The sequence below is a fragment of the Phyllobates terribilis genome, unplaced genomic scaffold (genome assembly GCF_046119375.1).
Source record: "Phyllobates terribilis strain yellow unplaced genomic scaffold, ASM4611937v1 Scaffold_1__5_contigs__length_1240528914, whole genome shotgun sequence".
In the NCBI taxonomy this organism is placed as follows: Eukaryota; Metazoa; Chordata; class Amphibia; order Anura; family Dendrobatidae; genus Phyllobates; species Phyllobates terribilis.
In genome coordinates this window covers 1,134,080,125-1,134,090,214 of record NW_027362761.1, presented here as the reverse complement: position 1 = coordinate 1,134,090,214, position 10,090 = coordinate 1,134,080,125, and the positions used below count along the sequence as shown (strand labels likewise).

The 10,090-nt window shown below is 41.9% G+C and overlaps 1 pseudogene; it reads right to left on the bottom strand.

Annotated features, from left to right (window-relative positions):
- Positions 1 to 1,700: 1,700 nt before the first annotated feature.
- LOC141182833 (vimentin pseudogene) lies at positions 1,701 to 8,383 on the bottom strand (annotated as a pseudogene).
- Between the last annotated feature and the right edge of the window lie 1,707 nt (positions 8,384 to 10,090).

Genomic DNA, 10,090 nt, shown 5'->3' with positions numbered 1-10,090 from the left:
AGCTCTCCTAAAAGCGCCCATACACATTAGGACTTATTCAGACATCAGTTTTTCACGGATAGAACTTGTACATGTAATAGTCTAGGGGACTGTGCATATGTCCATATATTTCCTACAGAAAAAAATACCATAAAGCTGAATTTTTGCATATGAGAGCTTAGCGCAAAAAAAAAGTTACAATTGTTTTAAAAAAAAAAAAATGCACCACAGGAAAAAAAATAATGAAGCGTGTGAATTAGATTTGATAAATGTCATTTATTTTACCATTACGGTAAAATGCTATGGTTTTTCTTCATGGGGGAAAAAAAAAAACCCATAAAATTGCTACATGTGAACAAGATTTTGGGCTGGTTTCCTTTGAGAGTATTAGGCTGGGTTCACATCTTGGGGTTTTGGTGCGGATTTTCCACACATCGCATTTTACAGTACCAGAATAGGAGGTGATTTTTAACGTAATCTGTCCTTTTGTGGAATCAGCATTAAAATTGGTTTTCGGTGTTTTTTTTTTTTTTTTTTTTTTTTTTTTTTTAAACCGGAGCGTGTTAATTTCTGTTGCAGAAACCTTTTTGGTGCAGCGTCCACCCATTTATTTCAAGGAGGACCATGAAATCCACAGGTTAAACTGATGGCCTGCCATTGTTTTGTTGTAGTTTCTGCAAAAAAAAAAACACGTGCAGAATCTATGCAGATCTCCATTTAGAAATCCGCATATATAAGCTGCAACAAATAAGCACCGTGTGAACCCAGCCTTAGGGACACATTCACATGTCAATTTTTCCATGTACAAGACAAACAGACCGAGTTTTATCAAAGATTTTCATCAGTTTGTTCCAATTTTCAGCCGGGTTTTCTCGTATGAAGAAGAAAAGTTTCTCCACTGTTTCCTAACGGTCTCTGAAAATTGGACGGCACTCTGATGGCATCTGAATGCTGTCCGATTTTTTTTTCACAGACTCCTAGATTTGCATTAATGATTTTGATCTAACACTCGAATCAATATTGAATATGACTGCAATTTTGCACAGACCACTCAGCCGACAAAAAGGAAAAAAAATATCTGACATGACATGTGAACTACCTCATAAACTATCATAGGTACAAGTTCTAGATGTGAAAAACAGATAGGAAAAATAAAGGTGTGAATGAGCCCTTAAACTGCTGTCTTGCCAAGGTTTTGTTGCAATCCTTGCAATGAAAGAAAAAAAAAAAAAAAAAACCCCGCATGAGTAAGTGCAGAAAATATGTGCAGGTTCTTGTTGCAGAAACCATGCGGATTTCCGTTTAGGAATCTCCATATAAAAGCTGCAACAAATAAGCAACGTGTGAACCTTGCCTTAGACTTTTAAATCTCAACCTGACCTTGTGCTCTTTGGACCTCTAATATGGGGTCATGGCTTCAAAACTCCCTAATGCGGTTTATTGGGGTTTAAGGAGTATTCCCACCTCGTACTGTACATTTAGGAGTTACTATAAATGGAGCCCGCATCTATCTGTCGGGTCCTGACTTGCGCCACATGGCTGATTTTTTTTTTTTTTTCCCCCTCTCAAAAAAATAAATAAATAGCGCCATACCCGTTTATGGGCTGGGTGTGGTATTGCAGCTGAGCGCCATTAATTTCAGACTGGAATTGCAGTACCAGACACAACCTGTGCACAGATGGTGGCACTGTTTTTTTCTAACCTGTACAACCCATTTCATATTAGAGTCCGCTTTTACCTTCACCATCTTTGATCCCGAGCCTTTCCTCTTCTCCTTCCAGCAATGCCCTGTAGACCGCGATCTCCGCGTCTAGCTTGAGCTTGATGTGCAGTAGATCTTGGTAATCCTGCAGATACCGCGCCAAATCTGCCTTCGTTGTTAGGAGCCGATCTTCCAGCTGAGCAATGATATTCTGAAGAGCGGCAACTTCCTCCAGGTGGCTTTCCTGCAGATCCAGCAGCTGCCTCTCCAAGGCTTCATTTCTGGCCCTCAAGGCGTCTATCTGGCTCTGCAGGTCGGACACCTGGGAGCTAAATTTACTGATATCTTCTCGAATGTTCTTGATCTTCTCCTCGTTCTTGGTCACCTGTCCTTTCGCCGTATTCAGCTTTGTCTTGTACCACTTCTCTGCCTCCTGAATGTTTTTGGTGGCCGCTTCTTCAATCTGAACCCGTAAGGCTCTTAACGCTGCCAGTAGGTCCGGCCGCGCACTCTCCATCTCCACAGTCACCTTCGACTCCTGTATTTGTTTCAGTAAGTCGGCCACTTCATCATCGTGGAGCTTTTTGAGGAACTCTATCTCATCCACCAGCTGTTCCACTCTTCTCTCCAGCTCCAACTTTTGCACCGTGGCATCATCTACATCTTGGCGGAAATCTTTCAGCGTCCTCTCGGCTTCCTCTGTCAAAGCAAATGGGGGGGGGGGGGAGAGCAAGTTTAATTCGGATGGCGACTGGGAGAAGTTATTAGCCATGACAACCACCACCTTGTCGGTTGGTCAGTAGAGTTGTCAGATCCTTAGTACTTTTATTTTTTATATATAATTATTAGAATATTTTAAAAGGGGATGACAACTATTGGACAACCCCTTCTTAATTACTCCACAGAACAAAGTTTTTTTTTTAAAAAAACAACAACGTAATACTCGTGTCCTGGACTGGCGTTGTTCCTCTCCTCCACTGGTGACCACTGCAGCCGATCAGCAGCCATCAAGTAGCTTCAGCTGTCGTGTGACATAAGAAGTCATGTCTAGTTCTGGGCAACCCCTTTAATAGCATTTCTTCCCAGACTGCTCATTTGTCTTTTTTCCTGTTATGAACAGGAAATAAAATCTGCATCAAAATCCGCTCAGGTTGTATGTGGATTTTTGCTGCAGATTTGCCTTCGGTTTCACCTGGAATCCACACAAAAAAATTGACTTGCTGCTGATTTTAAAATCTGCAAGTCAATTTCAGCCATGTATATTTACTTGGCTGGTACTGTATTACGCTGCCATCAAATCTGCACGGAAAATCTGCAAAGTGTGAACACAGGCTTAGCTATTAAGGGTGACATTCATATGCTGATAGTAAGGTGGGCACTGACATGGTGGGGACAGGTGAGTATAATTGCTAATTAATTACAGGTTATCAAGTTCACATTTATCCTGTGATCTGCTCTTAGTACTGGGTCTGTGTTTCCATCTGGATTCCCAAAAAAACCTAGAGTCAGATTCAACCCCTGACAAAGGACAGAGCTGTTCAGTGTAATGAGGCAGATGGATTCACTTTTGTCTTCTGTACCAGCAGTGTCCATGTTTTTGTAACTTGGGTATATTATGAAATTCTTTTAGTATATTTTTCTTGATCCTGCACATGTCTTGTTTATTTAAAGGGATCTGGATTTGTCTACTTGATGTTAGTGTATAGACCATTCTGGAGCGGTGTGGCCTTATAATAAATAGGAATAATAATACACAGATTAGTGCGGTTTTAGCTGTTTTTAATTGTTGTGTCCTGTCTTTTTCATGTATGTAAAATAAAGATTGATAAAATATTCATTGGAGCTGCATGGAGCTTCTTTATCTCTTTTTTTGTGTTTGTTGTGTTGTTTTTGTTTTCTAGAATGTGTTTCTAAGATGGGCCCAAAATCGTAGTCTAGGAGCCAAGACTTTTTTTTTTATTTCTCCATTACCAGCTATGTTAGGTTAAGTTCACATGCTTTTACCCTGTCCATTTAAAAAAAAAAAAAAAAAATTAAGACATCTGATTTTTTTTTTTTATGCTGTCCAGAGAAAATGAAAAGACAAGTTGGCCACCCTGCATGCAGCGCTTTTTTTTTTTTCTGCAGACTAATCCTGCTTTCTTGTCAATAAAAATCTTGTGTCAAAAAGCAGGTTCTGCTGCGTTATTTTTGTGCCATTTTTGCAGTGTCCTTTTCACATGTGTGATTTGTCCACAGTACATGTTTAATAAGTCACCAAAACCTGTTTGCTGCTTTTATTTTCCAGTGTTTTTTTTTTCATTTTTTTTTTTCTGGGTGAAAAATTGCTGTAAAAAATCTGAAAAAATTGACAACCTGCTGCATATAAACAGCGTTTTTTTTGCATTCATTATTATTGTGTTTTTGACGCTATGTTTTTTTGTCTTTTTTTCTGTGTCATGTTTTAAATGAGGCTGCTTTGTTTTTGATACTTCCTGATATTCTGCTTTGATAAAACAGATACAGTCATGTGTGGAATACATGCGTTTTTTTACCCTCGGACTTTCTGCATCTGTTGCAATTCTATGGGGAAAATCTGGAAATAAAACTCAGCGTTTCCCCTATAAGAGAAATTGGGATGTTAGGATTTGGAACGCGCCGCAGGTCGGTTTACACAGAGTTAAAAAAAAAAAAAAAAAACACCGTGGGCACGAGATGTATACAAATCCCATCCACTTTGCTTGAAGCGTCAAAAACTGACAAAAAACTCATCAAGGGAACTTAACCTAAGGCCACATTCACATGTTGAGTATTCGGTCAGTATTTTATATCCGTATATGTAAGCCAAAACCAGGAGTGGAACAATCAGAGGAAAAGTATAATAGAAACACGTCACCACTTCTGTATTTATCCCGGTTTTGGCTTACAAATAGTGATGTAAAATACTGACCAAATGTAAAAAAGGGTTAATACCCGGAAAAAACGATGGCGACTGGAGAGACTCTCATATGTCCTGAGACATTTTGGATTTTGTCATTCAATACATGGCAAAATTTGAAGACTGATTTAACTCATTTTTACTGAAATAATCAGTGTTGATACAATTTCTGTATGACCGAACTATCAGTATTTGGTCAGTATTTTACCTCAGTATTTGTAAGCCAAAACCCGGAGTGGGTGATAAATACAGAAGTGGTGACGGGTTTCCATTATACTTTTCCTCTGATTGTTCCACTCCTGATTTTTTTCTTACAAATACTGATGTAAAACACTGACCAAATACTGAATGTGGAGCCGTAGCCTATAGTTTTTTTTTTGATAGATAACATTTCATTATCATATATTTATCGCTATATAGATATGTTTTGATATAAGCCCGTCTAACTTGTATATAGGCCACGTGCACACATTGACTATTTTACCTCAGTATTTATAAGATGATGTGTTTCTACTTTTCCTCTGATTGTTCCACTCCTGGTTTTGGCTTCCAAATACTGATGTAAAATACTGACTGAATACTGAACGTGTGACCGTGGTCATGTAGTTAACGTTTCCTCCCTCCTATAATGAGATTGCTTTATTTTGTGCTCCCATATGTGTCTTGTTCTCCGATTAGATGTGATTGGTTGCACCGTGGGATCTCTACCTCTTTTCTATAAGTTTGGTTCTTCTGAAGGCATTCGCTTTGTTTGCCTTGTACCATGAATAACGCTGGTGTGATCTGCCTGAAATGCTTTTGTTTTTACTCATTTTAGTGTGGCCATATTTTACTAATAAAGTAGAATCTGTTTAGGATATCCGCGTTGGATTACAGATACATTTTTTTTTTTTTTTAAATTCTTTCCTTATTCGCTCACTGAAGACACCGATATACTCTGATCTATAGTATAGTCGTTCCTGGAATGGTGAGCTGACAGATTTTCTTCTTTTTAATATTCATCGAAGTAATCTGTTGTCTTGTGGCCTGACACGGTTGCAGCCGTACCACATGTATAGAGGGTTTTTTTTCCCCCCATCTGTTCCTGATTGAACACAGCTTGCTCTGACGTCTGTTTTTTGAACCCCATAGACTTGCAGCCACTACAGTTACGTTCTCGTACGCCCCTTCCCTTTTTATTTTCCTGAGCATTTATTGAGAGCACCACGGTGCTTACATAACCCTGTCCCATTCATTATTCCATTACACATCTGTTGTACCAATCCATAGTACAGATCCCATTATTTCCCCTTTCTGTTCCTCCGCTTTTACATTGCACCAAAAAAAATGGTAAGAACCAATTTGGAGGCATTACTATAAGTGCAAAATCTGAGCCGCAAGCATAGTGCCAACCATGACACGATAAGGAACTTTACTGTGTGCCATTCTGGAGGATTACCTGTGCCAGTCTGTGCAACTATGTTACAGTCATTGTCCCCATATGTTAGTCCTGACCTGTACCTTCCAGCTAGGTAATTCACCAGGGTCTGCATATAATGAAAACCATTATCTCCATAATGGGGTATCCATACAGGAGGAAAACCATACAATTTTCTATGGTTTTGTGCAAACTGATGCTTTTTTTGTTTTGTTTTTTTAAGGGAGATATGTGGTTGTAGGCCGCTCCTATTATAAAGAGTTATTCCCCCCAAAAAAAGGTATTCTCGTTCCATATGAACTGGGATAGCTTGGTGAGCACCAAGTCTGACTGCTGGGGCCCCTAGTGATCCTGAGATTGTGGCTCTCAGACTCCTAGAACCGGGCTCTGCTGCTCCGTCCTGAATGGAGCGGCGGTGCACATGCCGGGCCTCCCCTCCATTCCTAGCTGTTGGAAGCCCTGCACTATGGATATGTGATAACACGATTTGTCTCCTTTAATACATGGAGATAATCATTTGGAGTGCGCTTCGTAGAGGTTGTCCAGTCTGAAGCTATAAGTCTAAGACTTTTGAATCGTCATATCCTGCCCTCTGTGAGGATTCTCCGCTGCATAGACCGGGGAGGGGGTGCGTGACCGCACATATAATATTTGCAAACAGGGGATCACGTGCCGACTATATGGGCGCGTCATTGCTCAATGCAAGTGTATTGAGCGAGGCCGGATGCAGTCTAGTCGGAATGTGGCTGGAAGTATGCATATCGCTCACTTCAGGTCTCAAAATCGCCTGCTGTCGGCAAATATTCACAGTGCTCGCAATAAGAGGATTTACAGCTGGAGGTCACTTTAGGTCTGAAGCCTATAAAGGAGCAAAGGCATGTGCCGCAGACAGTGCAATCATATCTCAGCATTACTCTACCTGTGGCGGGATTCTGACTGTGCTGGTGGACTCGCCAGATTTGATGTTAGACAGCTTTATATTTATTTATTTTATTTTTTTCTTTGTTTTTTTTTTTTTAATTCTATGGTGCACTATTACTTTTGTTTTGAGTAAAAGTCCCTTCAGGGTCACTATATATAACAGTACTATAATCACTTATATGTTCTGCAGGACTGGATTTACCAGTCACTGTATGGTGGGAATACTCGACTTAGTCTTTTACATTGATTTGATTTATTTTTATATTCACCAACAGCATTGTCTGCTGAGGTGCCCATTATACCCACTATAATTATGGTGCCGCTGTGTAGTTATAAACATGGTTATCTAGGCTAGCGGCCACTCGGATGTGGCAAACTCCTTGCAATGCCTTTTGGAATGAATGGAAAGTGTTGGGGGGGATGAGCGGGAATGGATTTTATGAAGTGATGCTGTAAAGCATCATCTCCCAGAATTTCCCAAAGACCGCCATATTTAAAGAGAACCTGTTAGCATGATTTTGTAAAGGCATGGCAGTAGTGTCGCTATACTACAGAGTAAATTAATACCTTTATTGAAGAAATCCGCTTTCTGGTTCTTCTTTAATCATTTGAAGTTTTCTGCTTAGATTTCGGTGCACAGGGGTCTGACTGTACACGGGGTCTTCTCTTCCCTGTCTGTGATTCCCCAGCCCCTCCGCCTGCCTTTATTCTTTGAAATCTCAGCAGTGACCTGTCATTCAAAGACCGGAGGCAGGCGAAGGGGTCGGGGAATCACAGACTGGGAGGAGAAGACCCCATGTACAGTCTGGCCCCTGTGCACCAAAATGTAATTAGGAGAACACTTCAAATGGTGATTAAAGAAGAACCACAAAGTATATTTCCTCACCAAAGGGATACATTTAATCTGTATTACAGCCTCATTACAGCCATGTCTTTACATTACAAAATCGTGCAGATAGGTTCTCTTTAAGAAGATTTTGACAACTGATCCCTATACTCTGCGTTCCTTACCTTTTAGGGCCAATTCCTCATCACATTTATCATTCCAGATTTCAATTTCTTCCTCCAGGTTTCCCCGCTCAATATCGGCTGCACCTTTTTCTTTGGTCAACTTCTCAATTAATTCCTTCAGCTCCTTGAACTCTTTCTCATACTCATCAGATATGCCAGGTCCCCTTTCCTTCAGACGTCTGTTCAGTTCCTCCACCTCTTCACATAAAGCCTTGTTCTTCTGTTCCAGCGATCGCACCTTATCAATGTAGCCTGAAAATCGGTTATTCAGTTCCTGGAGCTCTTCCTTCTCGTTGGGACGGTAGATGTAGACTTTAGTGGTGGACTCTTCCAAAGTCCCTTGGATCCCAGTGGAGTTGGATGCAACAGTAGAACCCCGAGTCCTACTGGATTCATTCACATTCAGGGTCTTCTGAGAAAAAGAAGAGCTCTTCATTGTAAGTCTTGTCCTCAACCGTAGCTGTGGGAAGTAGAATGACAACATCCCGGGACGAACTTATATATGGAGTTCTGGAATCTGGCATATAGACAGTAACTGTACATGTATAATGTATGGACTCCATTAACAGCATGGCAAATGTGCAGGCAGGGATGGAACCACCATTAATCACATTCTCTAAGTTTTACATGTGAGTGCAACATAACTAATGTTATACAGCATGATGGGAGTGATAACATATCCACTGTAACAAAACCAAAAAAAATGAGCAATGTTTTGTTAACCAGGGTGTTTCCCAACAATTCAAGATAACATTCAACAGGAAAAGTTTAAGGATCTCCCTAAATTCGACATCCCTTAGTCACTGAATTTCCATGTAGTTGACTAAATGGTAATCGAAAAAGCCTCAATTGAAGCTGACCATACACTAGAGATCTTGACCGAGTCATGAAGATCGAATAAGACTATTGAATACCAAATCTGTCTTTTCATTACACAAACTAGAATTATTGTCAACCATACGCAAAAATTTCTGGAAAAGTTGATCACAGAGATGGAATTTTTGGTCATTGTCAGACACTGTAGTTAAGTTATTCATGCTGAGGTCCTCATCTTGTCAGTGGAATCAATGGAAGTCGGGACCACAGATCATGGTAGAGATTAAGAGGCGATTTGTCGATTTAATTTATGGCTTTGCCATCTGAAATGACAACCTGCACAGGTGAACCATGTGTGGCGCCCCTGGGGGTTCGGTTGCCACAGAGGTACTGCACCTCACCCAGAGGTGTGGTGTCTCCCTTCTCTCAGGTAAGGAGGGAGTACTGCACGGAACCCCAACACCTACATCCAACACTACACTACCCCAGGCCGGCTGGAGGGGCAACATGCAGAGCGCAGCTGCTGAGCCCTGTCCCTGGCTGGGGTGGGGGGAACCCAAAGGTAGGGGGAACCAGTAGTGGGTGTGGGTGGAGGAAGTAGTTTATGGGAGCACTCATACAGTAGATATATAAAAGGAAGACATCTTAGAATAGGTAGTAGTAGAGTTGGTTGTGTGGGAACAGACTGGGAGCAGAGTCTCTGTAGGAGCTCTGCTCCACCACAAGGGCCTAGGACAGAGGCCCAGGAGGGGAGCAGGGAGTAAGCTCCGTTGTATAGAAGGGATCCTAGGGGGTAAGGCAAGTGCAGGCGGCACCCGTACACCCCGAACCTGCCAAGTGTCAGGAGGATCTAGGCCGCAAGAAGGGGACCAGCCCCTGGCCCAGTCGTGCAGCTTCAAGCCTTGGCTGGAAAAACCGGAGGCTTCTGGCTTCTATAGCCATTAGTCAAATCCCCACTCCAATCCAAATAAGGTCAAGCAGGTCTGTGTAACTCCGACGGACAGGGGGGACCTCGCAGCACCCGAACAGGATTCACAGTGGGAAGCGCAGGGCAGGAGGGAGTAAGACCCAGCGTGAAGTCGGTCTGGAGAGGTACATAAGAAAGTGGGGTTCTGCCAGGTACACCCGAGCTGCCTGAAGAAGGACTGAACCTCTGCCCGGTGAACGCAGTGCGACGCGGGAGGTTTGCACCAGTACAGTGCACCTGTGGACTGTCTAAGAACTGTGAGTAAATCTTGGATGACTGCACTAGCTGCCTCCGCTCCTTTCTTTCGCCGGTGCCATTTCCCTCCCTGCACTACAAGACCCAGCGCACCTCCATTCATCT